This window comes from Ursus americanus, chromosome 8 (assembly GCF_024610735.1).
Source record: "Ursus americanus isolate L20-20 chromosome 8, mUrsAme1.1.p, whole genome shotgun sequence".
Classification (NCBI taxonomy): Eukaryota; Metazoa; Chordata; class Mammalia; order Carnivora; family Ursidae; genus Ursus; species Ursus americanus.
The window spans coordinates 24,889,974-24,906,462 of record NC_142134.1 but is presented as its reverse complement, the minus strand read 5'-3'; the positions used below and the strand labels follow the sequence as shown (position 1 = coordinate 24,906,462).

Here is a 16,489-nt window from a genome sequence, read left to right as displayed (position 1 = left end):
CTCTGTCTCTCTTTCTAATAAAGAAAATAAAAATAAATAAAAAATAAGAATGAAGGTCCCTCCCTCCCTCTCTCCCTCTTTCTAATAAAAAAAATAAAAATAAATAAAAAATAAGAATGAGGGTCCTTGGGAGCTGGGTGGCTCAGTCGGTTGAGCATCTGCCTTTGGCTCAGGTCATGATCCCTGGGTCCTGGGATCAAGTCCCGCATTGGAGTCCCTGCTCGGTGGGGAGTCTACTTCTCCCTCTGCCTGCCGGTCTCCCTGCTTGTGTTCTCTCTCCTTCTCTTTCTGACAAATAAATAAATAAAATATTAAAAAAAAAAAGAATAAGGGTCCTTGTCTAGTATCAAAACAAAACAAAACAAAACAAAAAAAATTAAAAAAAACCCCAAAAACCCAAAACAAAAACCCAGAAAAACAAGTGTTGGCGAGGATGTGGAGAAAAGGGAACCCTTGTGCACTGTTGGTAGGAATGTAAATTGGTGCAGCCACTGTGGAAAACAGTATGGAGGCTCCTCAAAAAATTAAAAATAGAACTATCATATGGTCCAGGATTCCCATTTCTAGGTATATATTCAAAAGAATTGAAATTAGGATCTTGAAGAAATACATGCACTCCCATGTTCGTTGCAGCATTATACACAATAGCCAAGACATGGAAGCAATCTAAATATCCATCAATGCCTAAATGCATACAGAAAGGTGTTATATTCACACAATGAGTATTATATTATTTGGCTTTAAGAAAGAAAAAAATCCTGACATTTGAGATAACATGGATGGACCTAGAGGGTATTACTGTAAATGAAATACACTAGTCACAGAAGGACAAATACTACATGGTACCACTTATAGAAGGAATCTAAAATTGTCAAGCTCATAGAAGCAAAGAGTGGAATAGTGGTTGCTGGGAGCTGTGGAGAGGGGGCCCCAGGGGAGGTATGAGTCAAAGGCTACAAAGTTTCACTTAGCAAGCTGAGTAAGTGCTAGAGATGAAGTGTATAGCATGGTGCTTATGGGTAACAATACTGTATTGCATACTTACAATTTTGCTACAAGGGTAGCTCTTATGTTAAGCATTCTTACCACACACACAGATACTAATAATGAAGAGGGTGTGAGGAAACTTTTGGAGAATATGGATATGTTTATGGCACGTGGTGTCATAACATAGATCATGGTGCTTGTGGGTATATACTTCTCTCCGAACTCCTCAAGTTGTATATATTACATATGTACAGCTTTTTACTGTCAATCATACCTCAATAAAGTGGTTTTTTATTTTATTTTTTATTTTATTTTATTTCTTTTAAAGATTTTATTTGAGAGAGAGAGCGAGCGAGCGAGCGAGAGTGGACATGAGCCGGGGGAGGGGCAGACTCCCCACTGAACCTGGAGCCTGATACAGGGTTCAATCTAGGACCCTGAAATCAAGACCTGAGCCTTAACTGACTAAGCCACCCAGGTGCCACTACAGCGGTTTTTAAAAAAGTGAGGGTTCCACCCAAATATAATGCCAGAATTCTACATAGAAATTCCAGAGGCTGAGCAGGCCCAATACTTCGCCTGAAATAAAATCTTAATATTTGGGGGTACAAAATATCACTTTTTAAATGGAGTCTTCTGGGGCTCAGTCATTAAGTGTTTGCCTTCGGCTCAGGGCATGATCCCAGGGTCCTGGGATCGAGCCCCACACCGGGCTCCCTGCTCAGTGGGGAGCCTGCTTCTCCCTCTCCCTCTGCCACCCCCCCTGCTAGTGCATGCTCTCTCTCGCTCTTGCTCTCTCTCAAATAAATAAATAAAATATTTTTTAAAAAATTGAGTTTCCTGTCCTTCCGAACAGCATCCCCTTCGCAACCCTCCAGGGATCGTCTCTCTAATCATAGTTTTTCCCTTCCCCCTGCCCTCAACCCCAGTTTTGTCTTGTTGGGGCCTCTCAGGTCCTATGTAATCACCAGATTCTCTAGGGGGTCTACAGCATAAACCTGTCCTTTTCTTGCTAATGTTGGAAACCTCTCAAATTCTCCATTATTTGGGGTCCTGGCTGGCTCAGTTGGAAGAGTACATGACTTTTTATCTCAGGGTTGTGAGTTCGAGCCCCATGTTGGGTGTAGAGTTTACTTAAAAATAAAATCTTAAAAAAAAAAATCTCCACTTATTCTGTCTTATCAGAAGTTAAACATTATCTGCTATATACCAGGCTCTGTTTTAAGGGCATTTACAGATATCAATAATTTTTCGAAGGGCTGGACAGGGGAAGCAACCCCATTTGTTCATGGATATTCCCATCACAGAGGACTCACAAGCCTCAGCTGAGCGGTTGGTTTGGGTGTTGTCAGGAGGAATTCTAAGGCGAAGCTCGGGGGAGAGGCAGCCGGGAGGCTCCAGGTGAAGGCCGATGCAGGGAAATGGACCCTCTAGGTGTTTGGTAGGATCAGACTTAGACATGTGGATGCCTCGGACTAACAATAATTTTGCACCCCTTCAAAACCATGATTTTACAGATCTGTTTAACATCAAATGTAAAGCTTTGTGGGGATTGGTGGTAGAGGTCAGCCTCTTTCCAAGTCCCCCTCTGGGACCATATCTGCACACATATTCGGTATTTTAAAAATCCTACAGCTGTTAATGAAACCAACCTACTTGGAATCAATTTATTTTAACTCCAGCCTGGTCTTTGAGGGTCTCGTCCCGAACTTACAAGCGGCTTATCCAAGTGTTCTGCTAACACATGTACAGTGCTTTGCCTGAAAAGGGGTTTCAGTAAACAAAACTCTTTCCATCTTGGGATGACTGGCCCTGCCCCCCGTGGTGTATAACTCATCATGGGGGAATGCCATTAACAATGAAATCTTCTTCCAACCACGGAAACCTCTCCACAAAGAAGAAGAGAAAGAAAACAGTTTTGTTAATTGAATAACTATTAAGCCAGAATAAAATGTGCATCACAGGCAATCAGCTAAAGAGATGGCAAAGGCAGAAAAAAAAATCTCACCCTTTTATTTACTTACCCAGGCGGATAAAACCTACTCTGTACATGTCCTCAAGACGAACAGTAACTATCCTCAAGTAAGAGGATCTGGCAGCACCGTTTGTCCCACACAGTACATCCTAAATTCACTTGGCAATTGAATGGCTATCTGTGTTAGCAGTTGCCTTCGCCCAGAGGAAAAATACGACTTCCTGTATCTTTAGGACAGGTAGTGGTTTTACCGTTTCGGAGCCAGGCACCTGCTCCTACCATCCCACAGAAGCTGGGAGAGAGGAATGCTATCTTTCTTGATGATTCCATATCAAAGAGATGGTGCCCAGGCCCTTAAGAAAGACACTCCTGGATTGTAAAGATGGCAAAAGCCTTATTTCGCTTTGAAAAAGACGTACATACGTCTCAAAGGGACAGAGAAGAATTTGCAATTACAAGTTGTCTAAAGTAAACTCTCTGAGAAAAGTAGGGGGGAGGGGAGGGGGAGTCTCTTTCCATTGCTGCTCTAGGGAAAATTCTTTTTTTTCTCCATTTGTATTTACCCTTCCCCCTACCTGTGAGTCTGCACCTACCCTTCCCTGAGGCTAATTTGACTCAACAGCCTTAGAGGCAGGAGTGGAATCCAAGGGAGGGAACAGCAGGTGAGCTTGGGAGAAAGCAGTTGGCTGCAGACAGGTGAGCCAGGCAGCCCGGATGGAGCGAGCCTGCAGAACCCCAGACCCGTGAGGCTTGCTTGCCCCAGGTGTCTGCACAAGCCCTCCATCTCAGCCGACTTCTATCAATAATTGCCTTGTAAGAAGCAGGCACCAGCTTCTGACAAAAATAACTCATTGGTAATTTAAGTAAGATTTTAAAGCAATATGACCATCATGACTTTAAAAATGCTGGGTGAAGGTAAAGCCCTTGTAAGAAATGACACGTGTCCTATAAGTGGGCCATAATTTCTGTAATAAAGGAGAGATGACAACAGAAACCTAGATAATTCTTGTTGATGACTAACTACTCCAATTAATGACCTTACCAATATTTGTTCCCTTCCTCCAGACAGTTCTCAAATCTATTTTAATGAAGGTTTATTAAAATTGCCCCAAAGAACATTATAAAAGTGATATGTCTTGTTTGCCATCTATGGTAATATTAGAAGGAAAAAGAATAATTTTCTCTGTATCTTGAGAAAAAGAAGGAAAGTCTTGGGTACCGACAGTATCAGACATGGCGAACTTCTGAGAATGAGATGGAACGCCTTACTGTATGTCCTGAAGTTTTCCCTCCTGGAAAATAAAAGCAAGCGTCATGCAGAAGAAGATGGAGAACTTTTTATTTTGTTAAATGTGTACCTTACTCCTGACACTGGATAAAAACAGAGAAACTGAGGCACAGAGAGATTCAACCATGAGATTATTCTGGAGTGCTTGGAAGAGTTCCCAGAACACAGTAGGTTCTTAATATTTGTTGAAAGCTAAATGTCAAAACTTTGCTAGTTAGGAAGGAGGAAGCTTTTCTGTCATGATCACCTCTGTACTTAATATCATTGGTCTAGGGCACTTTCTATACAGCTGTCCCATCCAATGTGCTTTCAGTAAGCAATCCTGTACAGAGAGCTCTCGGGTAGAGTACAACTGGATTTGAGCTCTAAGACTGCGACTCCGTGAGAGGCAGCCATGGGTTTTACTGTTTCACACCCAAGAAAGTAGTACAGTGGTACATAGCAGATGCTCCTAAATGCTGATGGGGGCTTTTGCTAAAGCTTGCTATTGAGAACTTTCACATTTGATGACATTTCGAGAAGTGGAGAAAAGGTGGCAGATAGTGGCAAGGGGGAATTTGGGGGTAGTGATTGATTTGGGGAAAGAAGTTCTATTTTCAGGGGTGCCTGGGTGGTGCAGTCGTTAAGTGTCTGCCTTCGGCTCAGGGCGTGATCCCAAAGTCCTGGGATCAAGCCCCACATCGGGCCCCTCCGCTATGAGCCTGCTTCTTCCTCTCCCACTCCCCCTGCTTGTGTTCCCTCTCTCGTTGGCTGTCTCTGTCAAATAAATAAATAAAATCTTAAAAAAAAAAAGTAGTTCTATTTTCAGAACCTCGAATCAGCTTTAATAGTCTTAGTTTTCAGGGCGCCTGGGTGGCTTAGTCAGTTAAGCATCTGCCTTTGGCTCAGGTCATGATCTTGGGGTCCTGGAATCAAGCACCGCATCAGCCTCCCTGATCAGTGGCAAGTCTGCTTCTCCCTCTGTGATCTCTTGCTTTTGCTCTCTCTCAAATAAATAAATAAACTCTTAAAAAAAAAAGTCTTAGTTTTCTGTGAACTGACCGTACCTCATATCTTCTCAGGGATCTTTCTTCTCTCCCTGTGGTCAAAATTTCTGAAATGCTTTTGAGAGGATGGATAAAATGTATGTGGGCCACTCCACCAAAAGAGACATTACTGACCACAGTTTAGGAACCTCTGAATAGGATGTTATTTTCTCAGGTACTGGCAACCTTGTCTGTAGGTGGGTACGTTCCTGGTCTGAAAATGCACTGGACAAATAAAGAGATGATTTTATTCCAGCTATTGTGAGGGGGAAAATGCACCCTTGTGAAGGAGGAATGAATGTCTCAAAGAAAAAAAAGGTCTGGGGTTTTGTCGAGGCAGGTAAAGCAGAGTCCTGAGGGGAGCTGGTGAAGACAGGTCTTCTCCCTGCCGGGCAGGGGGTCCTCTGAGGCTAGCTGGACATAGGAAGGTCAGGAGGTATCTCAGCTCCCTTCTGAGAGCAGAGCGCTCAGATGAAGTCCAACATTGTCAGTGGACTCTGAAGCCTGTTCCTGTTTGAATCCTGCTTCCCTTACTCAGGAGCTGTGTGACCTTAGGCCAATTATTTAACCTCTGTGTGTCTCAGTTTCTTCATCTATAGAATGGAAATAATAAATGGGACTTACCTCATGGAGATGTTTTAAGGATGAAATGAGATAGATGAAATATATCAAGTGCCTGCCCCTGGACGTGCTCCGTAAATGTTATTGCCATTCTCAAGTATTCTGTGGGCAACAGAAATTAGGTTTCCAAGGGGGCACAAAACTCGCTAGCACGCTCATATCAGACTTTACAAAAGGCGAGAAGCCTTACTCAGATAAGCCAAGTCGTTTTTCTGCCTCCCTACAAAGCTGACATGCAGAAATGCTTAATATGCACAAAATGAAATAACTTAGAATCTTTCTTTTAAAACGCTAAATTATAAATTCAATTAGATAGTAGTTACGATCTTTATGTGTACTATATGTAAGTAGGTTTCATTTATATGCAACGGACCACTGGGATTTGTTTAAATGAAGAGTTTTAAACGATGCCCCATCATTATTTCATTTTGGGGGAATGCTAGTCTTTCTTTAAAATTGTCTCGTGGCTGATTTAAATAGTAAAATTAAGATCAGTTTCACTTTATTTTTTAATTTTTTTTTAAAGATTTTATTTATTTATTTGACGGAGAGAGAGAGGGAACACAAGCAGGGGGAGTGGGAGAGGAAGAAGCAGGCTTCCAGCAGAGGAGCCTGATGTGGGGCTCGATCCCATAACGCCGGGATCACGCCCTGAGCCGAAGGCAGATGCTTAATGACTGAGCCACGCAGGCGCCCCAAGATCAGTTTCACTTTAGGGAAATAGTGAAATAGTTTTTCTTTTTTCCTATTTATTTATTTATTTGTTTATTTATAGCAACGTTTTTAATAAACAGCCACCTTTCAATATTAGCTCTTAACAATTCCATGGGTTTGGCAGAAAGCAAATTCATGACCTTGAAGTAGTAGTAGGTCTCAAAGTGATAACCTGAGACTTGTCAGAAGATTCTCCTGTCTTCACTGTCACTGAGGAGGTAATGGGACAACATGAACAGGTTCGATTCCTCAAGTTCCTGAAATGACCTGCATATTGTTTAATATTCAGCTGTACCAAACACGTTTTTGTTTTTGTTTTAAGGAGTGTGTGAGGAAGTTATCACTGTGCTCCATTTTGAATGGTATTTTCTGCTTTCTTTTCAACACGGAGAAGATATGGTGTTCTTCCTAAAACTGTTCCCATTTGGGAGAATATTCTTCTGATGCCCCGTGCAGAGTCTCCAGAGAAACCGCCCCTGGCAGCGGAACTGGGTGAATGTGGTTCTGTAGAGACTCCGCCCTGCTTCTCTTTCCTTTGAAAGACTGGGGTTCCTTATAAAAGCAGCCCGGGCTGCTTGCATCTGGGATGCCTTTTCCTTGTTGTCATCTACAGACTGACTCTCCATTTGTTGAAGGAGTATCAATCTTTGTGAGACTATTTCCTCATGTCTTCTAGAAAGGCGAATTTCTTGAGCAAACAAGGAAGTCACCTTTATTCAAAACTGCCTTACAAGCTTTCTTGACTGAAGAGCCTGTACCAGTACAGATAAAGATCAAGGCAAGTGCTGCTCTGAAGGCTCAGAGCCTGAAGGCCAGTCTCCTGGTTGGGTGCAAAGGCCAAAGGTGACGGTCCCCGCCCTACTCGGACCGCTTCTGTAAAGGTGCTGCTCCTGTCAGGGAAACAATTTTTAAAATAATTTCAAACTATTTGTTCTTGACGATCTTCATGAGGGCATCAGGAGAAGGGAAGCCTCTGTCATATGCCAGGGAGAGTGGCAGGGCCCCTCGTATTTTCCTTCCTTTACACTAATCCTGTGAGGTAGGGATTACATCCCCATTTTACATTTGAAAAAAAACTGAGCGAATCTCCGAGGGATTAAATAACTTGCCCAAGATCATGAAGCTAGGAACTAGACAGAACAGATAAGGATTCCCAGTTAAGGGCTCAAGAGAGATTGTCAACCAACTGAGAGAAAAGCAACTGGTTGTCATTTCCATATTACCACCTCGTTACCATGTCCCGCTGTTGACAAACTGGCCTGGGATCTCCAGAAGCACAGATCACTAAAATGCAATGAGTAGTTCTATTTAGATTCTCCGTTTCAGAAATCCTCAGAATGATAGCCCTAATACTTACTGGGAGCTTAACTACATGCTGTGCCCTGTTCTAAGCACTCTTCACGTGATAACTCACGTCATCTTCACAAAACCCAATGACGTAAGTGCTATTACCATTCTCGTTTTTACAGATGAGGACACTGAGGCATAGAGAGGGTAGATCACTTTCCCGAGTTTGTACAGCTAGTAAAAGGTAGAGCCAGGATTCAAATCCAGGCAGCCTGACACCAACATTCATGCTCTTAACACTCTTTAAGCTCAGACACCAAAACAAAATGGGCTTGAATGTTGTACATAGATGAAGTGGTTTGGAGAGATTAAAGAACATTTTAATTAATTGTCCCAAACCAACAGAAACCTATCAGGCTGGCTATTCAGGTTTCAGTCAGAATAGTTATCGGGAATTTTAAAGGATAATTAATGAAGACAAACAGACATTAAAGGATTTGCGCCAGTATAGGCACAATTATCTAGGTTCCTTCGTTTCTGTAGTAATTAAGATGTCTTATGGCCTTGACCAAGTCTGGAACTTTTTCATATATTTATTTCAGGTGATGAGATGAACAAAGGTGATGTGACAAACACAGGTTAGAAACTGCCATGGCCCCGTAGGGTCCACATTTAAGTAAAAGTTGGCTTGACTTGGTATAAATAACAGCAAAGGTAAGTACGACTCAGAGTTAATTCTAGATGTCTGCCTGTCCCAGTCCTGTTCCATACATTGTCAGTATCATAGAAAGTAAAATCCAGCCATTCTAAGGACACACCCAGGAGTTTGGGCCCATGGATGAGTTTGGTTTGTGTCCTCCAAGTCCACAGAGACTGAACATAAATTCAACCAAAATTTGGAGAGCTCCTTGTAAGGTACCATTCTAGGAGCTAGGTAGTATGGTAAATGACTTTTCCCCTCCAATGGCTCAAATTCCATGGTAAAGTCAACCACCTCAAATATTTTTGGTGAATAAAAAATGAATTGTAAATCGTAATAACAAATACCATTGAGAGCATGAGAGGTCTTCTTTTACCCCTGCCACTGAACTTGCATTGAACACTGGGCCAGTCTGAGCCAGATCCCCAAGGAATGCCCTGCACTCGTTAACCTGGGGCTGTGTTACTGTCTGGACCTGAACCAGTCACAGGTGGAATGAGATTACAGTAGTTTATACTAGTCAGAGTCCATCATTAGACTTGAGTGCAGTCATTCTCCCAAAATGAGTGACTGCTGGGGCGCCTGGGTGGCACAGTGGTTAAGCATCTGCCTTCGGCTCAGGGCGTGATCCTGGTGTTATGGGATCGAGCCCCACATCAGGCTCCTCCGCTATGAGCCTGCTTCTTCCTCTCCCACTCCCCCTGCTTGTGTTCCCTCTCTCACTGGCAGTCTCTCTCTGTCGAATAAATAAATTAAAAAATCTTAAAAAAAAAATGAGTGACTGCTGCACAACGGGGAAGGGCTGGGAGAATCACTGAAGAAGTATCTGTAACGTCCACTAAAAATGCTAAATGCTTGGTGCTTACTTTATAGAAGGAAGACTGCAGGGAGCTCTCTTGCAGGTGAAGTGGGAAGCAAAGATTCCACCTCTGGAAGACGTGGGATTGGAGCTGGGACTTGAAAGACAGGGGTGGAGACCCACTACTAAGAAATTTTTAGGCAAAGTGTACAACATGAACAACATAAAGAAAGAAAGAGTGTGGGAGGGAAGAATAGAAAGTAGAATAATATAATTGGAGAGGAGAAGAAGTGAGAAAGAAGGGAAATAGGTGAGCAGGCCAGCGTTGCAGGGTTTGAATGCTGGCCTGACGAGTCAGAATGTATTCTGTGTCTAACGGGGAGCTGTGGAAGGTTTCAAGGAAGGTTATGGCATTATTAGGTCTATGCTTGCCAAGGCTCTAAAGATTCTTCTGCATCAGGGTTGAGGCTGAATGCCTCCAAGTCACCTTGGGTTAGGCTAGTGTTTCCTGGCCTGGCTCAGCCTTTGGGGTCTAGGGACAGAGTCTCCTTTACCTGCACTCTCTCATCAGATTTTGATCTAGCTCAGGGACCCTGTTTCTACCATTGTACATATAGGAGTCTGGTCTTTCCGAGACAGTTGGGCACTGCTCTGTGGATGGGCTGGAGGATCCTGCCAGGGCCCTGGGGGAATTCGGCTCCTCATCTCACACTTACCTTCAGGACCTCCACATGCAGAAGGCAGGGTTCCTAGCTCAGCTCTGATCACCAAGAATTCAGCAGGTAAAGGCAACTCTGAGGCCAACATGGAGCCGACTCCAAAGAGGGGATGCGATGAATTTATTGCACCTGTTCATGGCCAGATTCCCAAGGAAGTCTAGGAAGGATGTGATGGGAAGGAGAAAGGAGAGTGCTTACCCATCGCAGGTTCAAAGACATAACACTGTAATATAATATATTACAAAATTATAAAATAAAATTATAACTTTGTCTCCAGGTATACTCCAGTGGTAATAAGAACACATTAAATATTTACCCAGCCAAATGCAATTTGTTCAGTAGGACAAAAATTCTGTGAAATTCTTTATGGAGGCTACACTCTTCATCTCAGTTCTCAGGACAGGTCCATCCTCCGAACAGCTCCAGGACTACCAACCCTCTGCTCACAGTAGAAGGGAAAGAGGGCAACATCTTATTCCTTGAAGTAAACAGAATAAGAATAACTGAGATGGAGGCACATACTTATAAAAGTATGAAATTTCAAACTTGTGTTAGTAACATGTATTTTCTATCCTTATAACCGAGCAACAAATGCCATCGACCTACGGATAAACCCAGGGAATATTTCTGAGCCAATATTCCTTGAGTGCTTCCTTTGTGCTAGGCACTTGGCAAATACTTAATTTTTGTCTTGTCCAATGTGGTAGCCACCAGCCCCACGGGGCTAATGAGCACTTGAAATGTGGCTAGTCCAAACTGAGATGTGCGTACATTTCAAACGCTTAGTATGAAAAAAACAATGTAACATATCTCAGTAATATTTTTATGCTGATTATATGCTAAGATAATAATATTTTAGATTTATCAGGTCAGTAAGATATTATTAAAATTAATCTTAGCTGTTTCTTTTTACTTTTTAAAATATGACTACTAGGGGGCACTTGGGTGGCTCAGTTGGTGAAGCATCTGCCTTTGGCTCTGATCATGATCTCAGGGCCCTGGGGTCTCAGGCCCCCCACTACCACCACCTCGTGCGCTCTCCCACTCTCTCTTTCTCTCTCTCTCAAATAAACAAATAAAATCTTAAGGTATCTTTCTAGTATGACTACTAGAAAATTTTAAATTACGTATATGGCTCACATTGGTGGCTTGCGTTATATTTCTATCGGAAAGCACAGTTTTAGATTATTTCTATGCTGCACCTGTACGACCACCATATGATGTAGAATATTATTAGGTCTGTTTTCCTGAAGAAGAAACGGAGGTATAGAGGCTGCAAAGCACTTGCCCAGCAGTATTAAGTGGCAGGGCTGTGATTCAAACCCAGGTTGGTCACCCTGGTTAGCCACTATATTATATTGACTCTTTAGCTTGGTTTATGAGTCAACTTTTTTCTGGGTGACTCACTGTAGAGCTCTGGATTATGATGGGATTTCCCCACTAATTGGTTGCATGAGTTTGAGTGATTGCTTTAATCTCCTCACGTCGTTAGACATGAGCTTCATAAGTCTGGTGAGTCGCTAATGCATCACTGTTTTATTGGCATTGCTTCTTTGGCTTCACAAACTGTGAAAACAAAAATTCAGTTCAACCTAACAAACATTTTTTTAGCATCATTGTGTACAAATGTGGAAAAGCCCAAATAAACATCTTCAAATATGTTAATTGCTGAGAGGGAGTTAATTATGTTTGGAGCAGCACCAGAATTAATGAGCAAAACACACTTTAAAGTCTCCATGTGCAAAGAAAAGAGCAATGCTTACTTGAAGCTTAATGAAAAACAGATACAATATGGTTTTTAACTGATATTGATTATATTGGGGGCTCTTCATATGGTCATTTTTCAAATATTTCTACAACCTTTTACACAAAGAATCTTCTAGAACTTGAATGCTTTTGAACCAAAAAAGGCATACCAACTCTACAAATACAAGCAAGGGAAAATAAAACCTAATGTCATGGTTAAATATTTCTTTTCTATTATTGTCATATTTTAATTTAACTACAATGGACGAGAATTCAGGTCTTCCCTAACACACTCCAAATGCTCCTTGTTTCCCATGTTTTAGTGCATATTGTGATTATCATCTGAGCCCCACTTGAGAGAGCAGCCCAGCCTTTGAGGCTGTAGTTGACCCTAAAAAGCTATGAAGCAGGATTTTTTGGTACATTTCTATTCAGTTGTGAGACTCCAAATCATAACCTCATGCTGCAAATGACAAGAAAATCAGGAGACCTAGAATCCTCTTCAGGCTGGGCTCACATAACGTTGCTGTGGAATTTCAACAGCACCCTTGTGTTATCCAGGACTCATCGCTAGCCCTGGCTCCTTGCTTCGCCATTTGTCCCGTGCGTTTGCTCTTTCGCTGCAAACTAACTTGGCTCTGGAGTAGCTATTGCTTCAACCTTTCACAATCCACAACGTGTTCTTTGAAATTATGTCTCAGTGCCACCTTGTAACTATGTCTCTGGCAACACTTTTTTTTTTCAACTTCAGGTATAACATATTGGTTAATCTTACTCTTTAATTCATGACACTCCATTCTCAACTGGGTGTGCAAGGCCCGCTCTTATTCATTCATTCATACATTCCTTTTCTTCTCCCTTCTGCACCTCTATTCCTCTGCCTTCTCCATAAGCAACCATTCCTAAGTGTTTGAAGTATATCCTTCTCTCTGTAGTTCTTGGAAAATGTATATTTTTGTTTTGTATGCATGCATTTGGAATTTATAGAAATCATATTATAGTAGAAAAATCTCACCGTTTCTTTCTTCATCCAGCACTACACTTTCAAAAGTGTAACCATGTTGCTGAGTATATGTCTAGACTGTTGCTTCTAACTGATGCCTAGTTATTCATCCATTCTAACCATCTGCATCACAGAAATGGACACACGCATTGCCCCCAACTCACCAATACTACTAACAGTGCTGTGACAAATATCCTCATACATATCTTCCCTTATGGGTGAGAGTTCCTCTGGATTCCTGTACCCTGCAGGGGAAATGCTGGGTCATAAGTAACATAGGTATCAGGGTCCAACCAGGAAAACAGCAGCCACGCTAAGTGTATTAAAACTGAGGGATTTAAATGCAAGAACAGGTTTCAGAGGTGATGGAAGAGCTGAGAGCCAAACAGAGGATATGAGGTATCAAGAGACTGGCAGCAGGAAAGCCCCTACCACATCCAAACCGCAGGAATTACTTATAACTGGAGCGTGAGTCTGATGGGAGTTGGAATCATATTGGGGCTGCTTGGTGGGAGCTGAAAGTGAAGGAAGAAATAGATATACACCCTGGGAGACAGAGGTAGAGAGAAAATACCCTGACACCCCTCCCCCGCCCAAGCAGGTCTCCTTTCAGTGCCTTCTGCTAGCTGAACCCACCCCCAAATGCAGCCTGTAGGTGCCAGGGCAGAGCAGGGATGGGGGGGGGGGGGTGCAAATCAGAGGGCAGACAGTTGTACACACAGTTTACTTGATTTGACCAAGTCCTTGCTCTCCGTGGTAACTGCACTGGCTCCACTCCTACCAGCAGTGAATCTCCACACCTCCACTCTTCACGGCCCACCATTCACCAGAAAGCGGAGGCCGAGATCTCTTCTGTCTTCCTTTGAATGCATCTAGCCTCCTGCAGATGCCTCAGGCATCTCATTAAATTGCCCAGCCTACTGGGTCTCAGGGACCCATTCATCACTGGACCGGAACCTCTCGACGGCAATTGAAATGATTATATTTTCCATTTCTGTAAGTTCTATTTGGTTCTTTTTCAAATTTAGCTTTTAAAAAGTTTCTTGTACTTTGCTCATATTTCCAAATCCCTCTCTTATTTCCAAAACACATGAAACATGCTTATTTTATGTACATAAACACATATATTTATATAAAATTAATCTTATTTATGTATATTCTGTATCTGAGCATCCCAATACATAAAGTCTCTGCAGATCAGATCCTGCTCTTTGTTGTTTCTGCTGTCTCTTAGTCATTGTGCCTTGTTTCCTCGTGGATTTTATTTTTGTTGGTGAGCTCGCATCCACTGTAAATTCATCTGTAGAAATGCTGTAAGAACTGGCTGGGGGTACAGTTGTCTAGACTCCCTGTAGTCCTGCAGGGATGACTGGTAATAGTTTGTAAAGATGCCAAAGGTTTCAACAATCCAGGACCACTTTATAATTTCTTAGTTTCAAGTTCTGTTGTTTTGTGTTCAAATGCCCCCCCTTTTTTTCTGGAAAGTACCATGAACTAAGTATTGCTGTGTATGTAGTAGAATGCTACAGAGACAGTAATTAGTCCTTGAGTGGGAAAGATACAGCATTAGTGTTTGGCAGCCCTATTATGGGTATTTGAGTAATCCTATTGGGAAATAAAATGGTTATACTACCTGGCAGTAAAGCTAAAAAAGACACACAGAACCTCATTATCTTCACTCTTAAATAACATCTACTCACACATGTAACACATTTTACCTTTGTGTTACAAAAGAGATGGAGACAGAGAGATAATGAATGAGAGATTCCCTGAGTAATGACTATAATTTAGGTTTAGAATGTGATGAAATAAAAAGAAGTTATTTGTCTCCTACTAGATATGGAGTCAAAGTTACGATGTGGAGCAAATAATCAGCTTGTGAGGATGCAAAAGTCACGAAACAGGTGGTTTCTTACTAATTCGTGCAACAAACACTAGAAACCAAGGCTCAAGCTGACAAGGACCAAGTCTGTTTTATTCCCCATTTCATCCCTAGTGCCTAGAATGGCACAACAGCCAATATTTGTTGAATGAGTACCTACCGTATGCCAGATCCAGTATTAGGAGCACGAGAGATGAAACACCCTCAGTCTTATGAAAAAATCCTACTTCCTCAAAGTCACAGAAGCTTGAATCTGCAAACAAATTAACATGAAAGATATTACCAAAGATAATGAAAACAATGAATCAGACTCCTTACGATGATTCCATTTGTCGCTTTCTCCGTTAACTGACTCTTACAACAGCTCTGTGAAGCAGGCAGGGCAAATAGGACTACCCCGTAACCCCCACAACTGAGATAATACTACTGCTCAGCAGTTACTGGGGGATTCTTAATTGCCAGCACTGTTAAGTGCTTTATAGTCTTTATCTTTTTGATCTGCCAGTAGCCCTTATAAGGAGATACTATTATCTCCTCCATTTCAGACTAGAAAATCAATGGAACTAAAAAAAGTTTGAGTCATTGTGCGCAGGGGTGCATAATTATTAAGTAGTTGGATCAGGATTCATCTCAGGTGGTGGGACTCCAGGGCTCTACACTGCCCAGAAAAGGCAGCTGAACGCATCCAGCAAATGAAGATGCTGGAACTAGCGTCACAGCACTCCAGCCAGCTGGAGGGTTAACTTGCTTCAAGCTTACCCACTCCTTGCTGGCTGACCTATGTCCCTTGATCTGTAGCAGAACTAACCGACTTTCCTTGAGATTTGCAGACCACTGGCCTTGAGGAGTGAAGGACCAAACTTTCCCAGAAGATAAGGCCTGACTACATTCGAAAACAGTCACCACAGATGCCAGCAAGTCTGTTCAGGTTCATGACGGCAGATGACTAACAACCCGGGCACCTGCTTCTCCTGCACACAGCTTCCCTCCCTTGTCCCATGCCTTCCCCTTTAAAAATCCTCCAGCTTCACCTGGATGGGGAAGACGGTCTTTGAGACATTAGTCCACTGTCTTCCCAAGTTGCTGGCTTCATGCATAAAGCAACCTTTCCTTTCCCACCACCACTTGTCTCTCGATTGTTGACTTTCCAGCTTGGGGCAGCCAAACCTGCCTTAGGAACTTGTTCTGTCCCATAACACTAATAGTCCCATAACTTTAACAGTATCCAGATATTTAACAGATTTCCAAAGGTAAAGCTAATTTATTCCCAGAGAGCGTGAAGATGAGAAGACTCGTCTTTAAAGGACTAGGAAAACTATCCCCACTGTAAAGAAACAATTTTAATACAATTTAACATTTGGAGACAGGAGAATGCTGCTATTTTCTTCTGGAAGCAATGCTAAATATTTGTCAGGAACACTCAGAAGTAGTAAGGAACTTAGCAAAACCCAACACACATTCTCATGCCACCCATACGTCCACAGGCATCTGCCTACCGGTTCCAACTGGATGCTAACTTCGCCGCCGCAAGTGGGTCCAGGCAAAAGAATCGAGGAACACCAGAGCGGGAAGGGACTCTGGAAATCAGCGCTCAGTTTACAAAGGCGGTGAGGCCCAGGGATTTCCAAGACCTCCAAAAAATATTCCATGCTAAAAGGCCCGTCAGAAATCAGTCTACCCCTTTCCCTCCCTTTTCACTCTTTTCCCGTTGCTCTCTCTCCAGCGCCTTCTTCCTGTCCTTCA

The 16,489-nt window shown here is 42.5% G+C and overlaps 1 long non-coding RNA gene and 1 pseudogene across 2 annotated transcripts; both read right to left on the bottom strand.

Moving 5' to 3' along the window:
* Positions 1–705: 705 nt before the first annotated feature.
* Positions 706–16,380, bottom strand: LOC148109536 (uncharacterized). Of its 2 annotated transcripts, XR_015725442.1 has the most exons (7): positions 16,243–16,380; positions 14,907–14,999; positions 13,029–13,109; positions 10,432–10,593; positions 10,113–10,272; positions 5,900–5,998; positions 706–4,254 (listed from the first exon to the last, which is right to left on the bottom strand). It is a non-coding gene; the product is annotated as an uncharacterized LOC148109536 (long non-coding RNA). The 2 variants fall into 2 exon arrangements; XR_015725441.1 differs by lacking the exon at positions 13,029–13,109.
* Positions 6,007–8,186, bottom strand: LOC123789446 (centrosomal protein 15 pseudogene; annotated as a pseudogene).
* Positions 16,381–16,489: the final 109 nt, after the last annotated feature.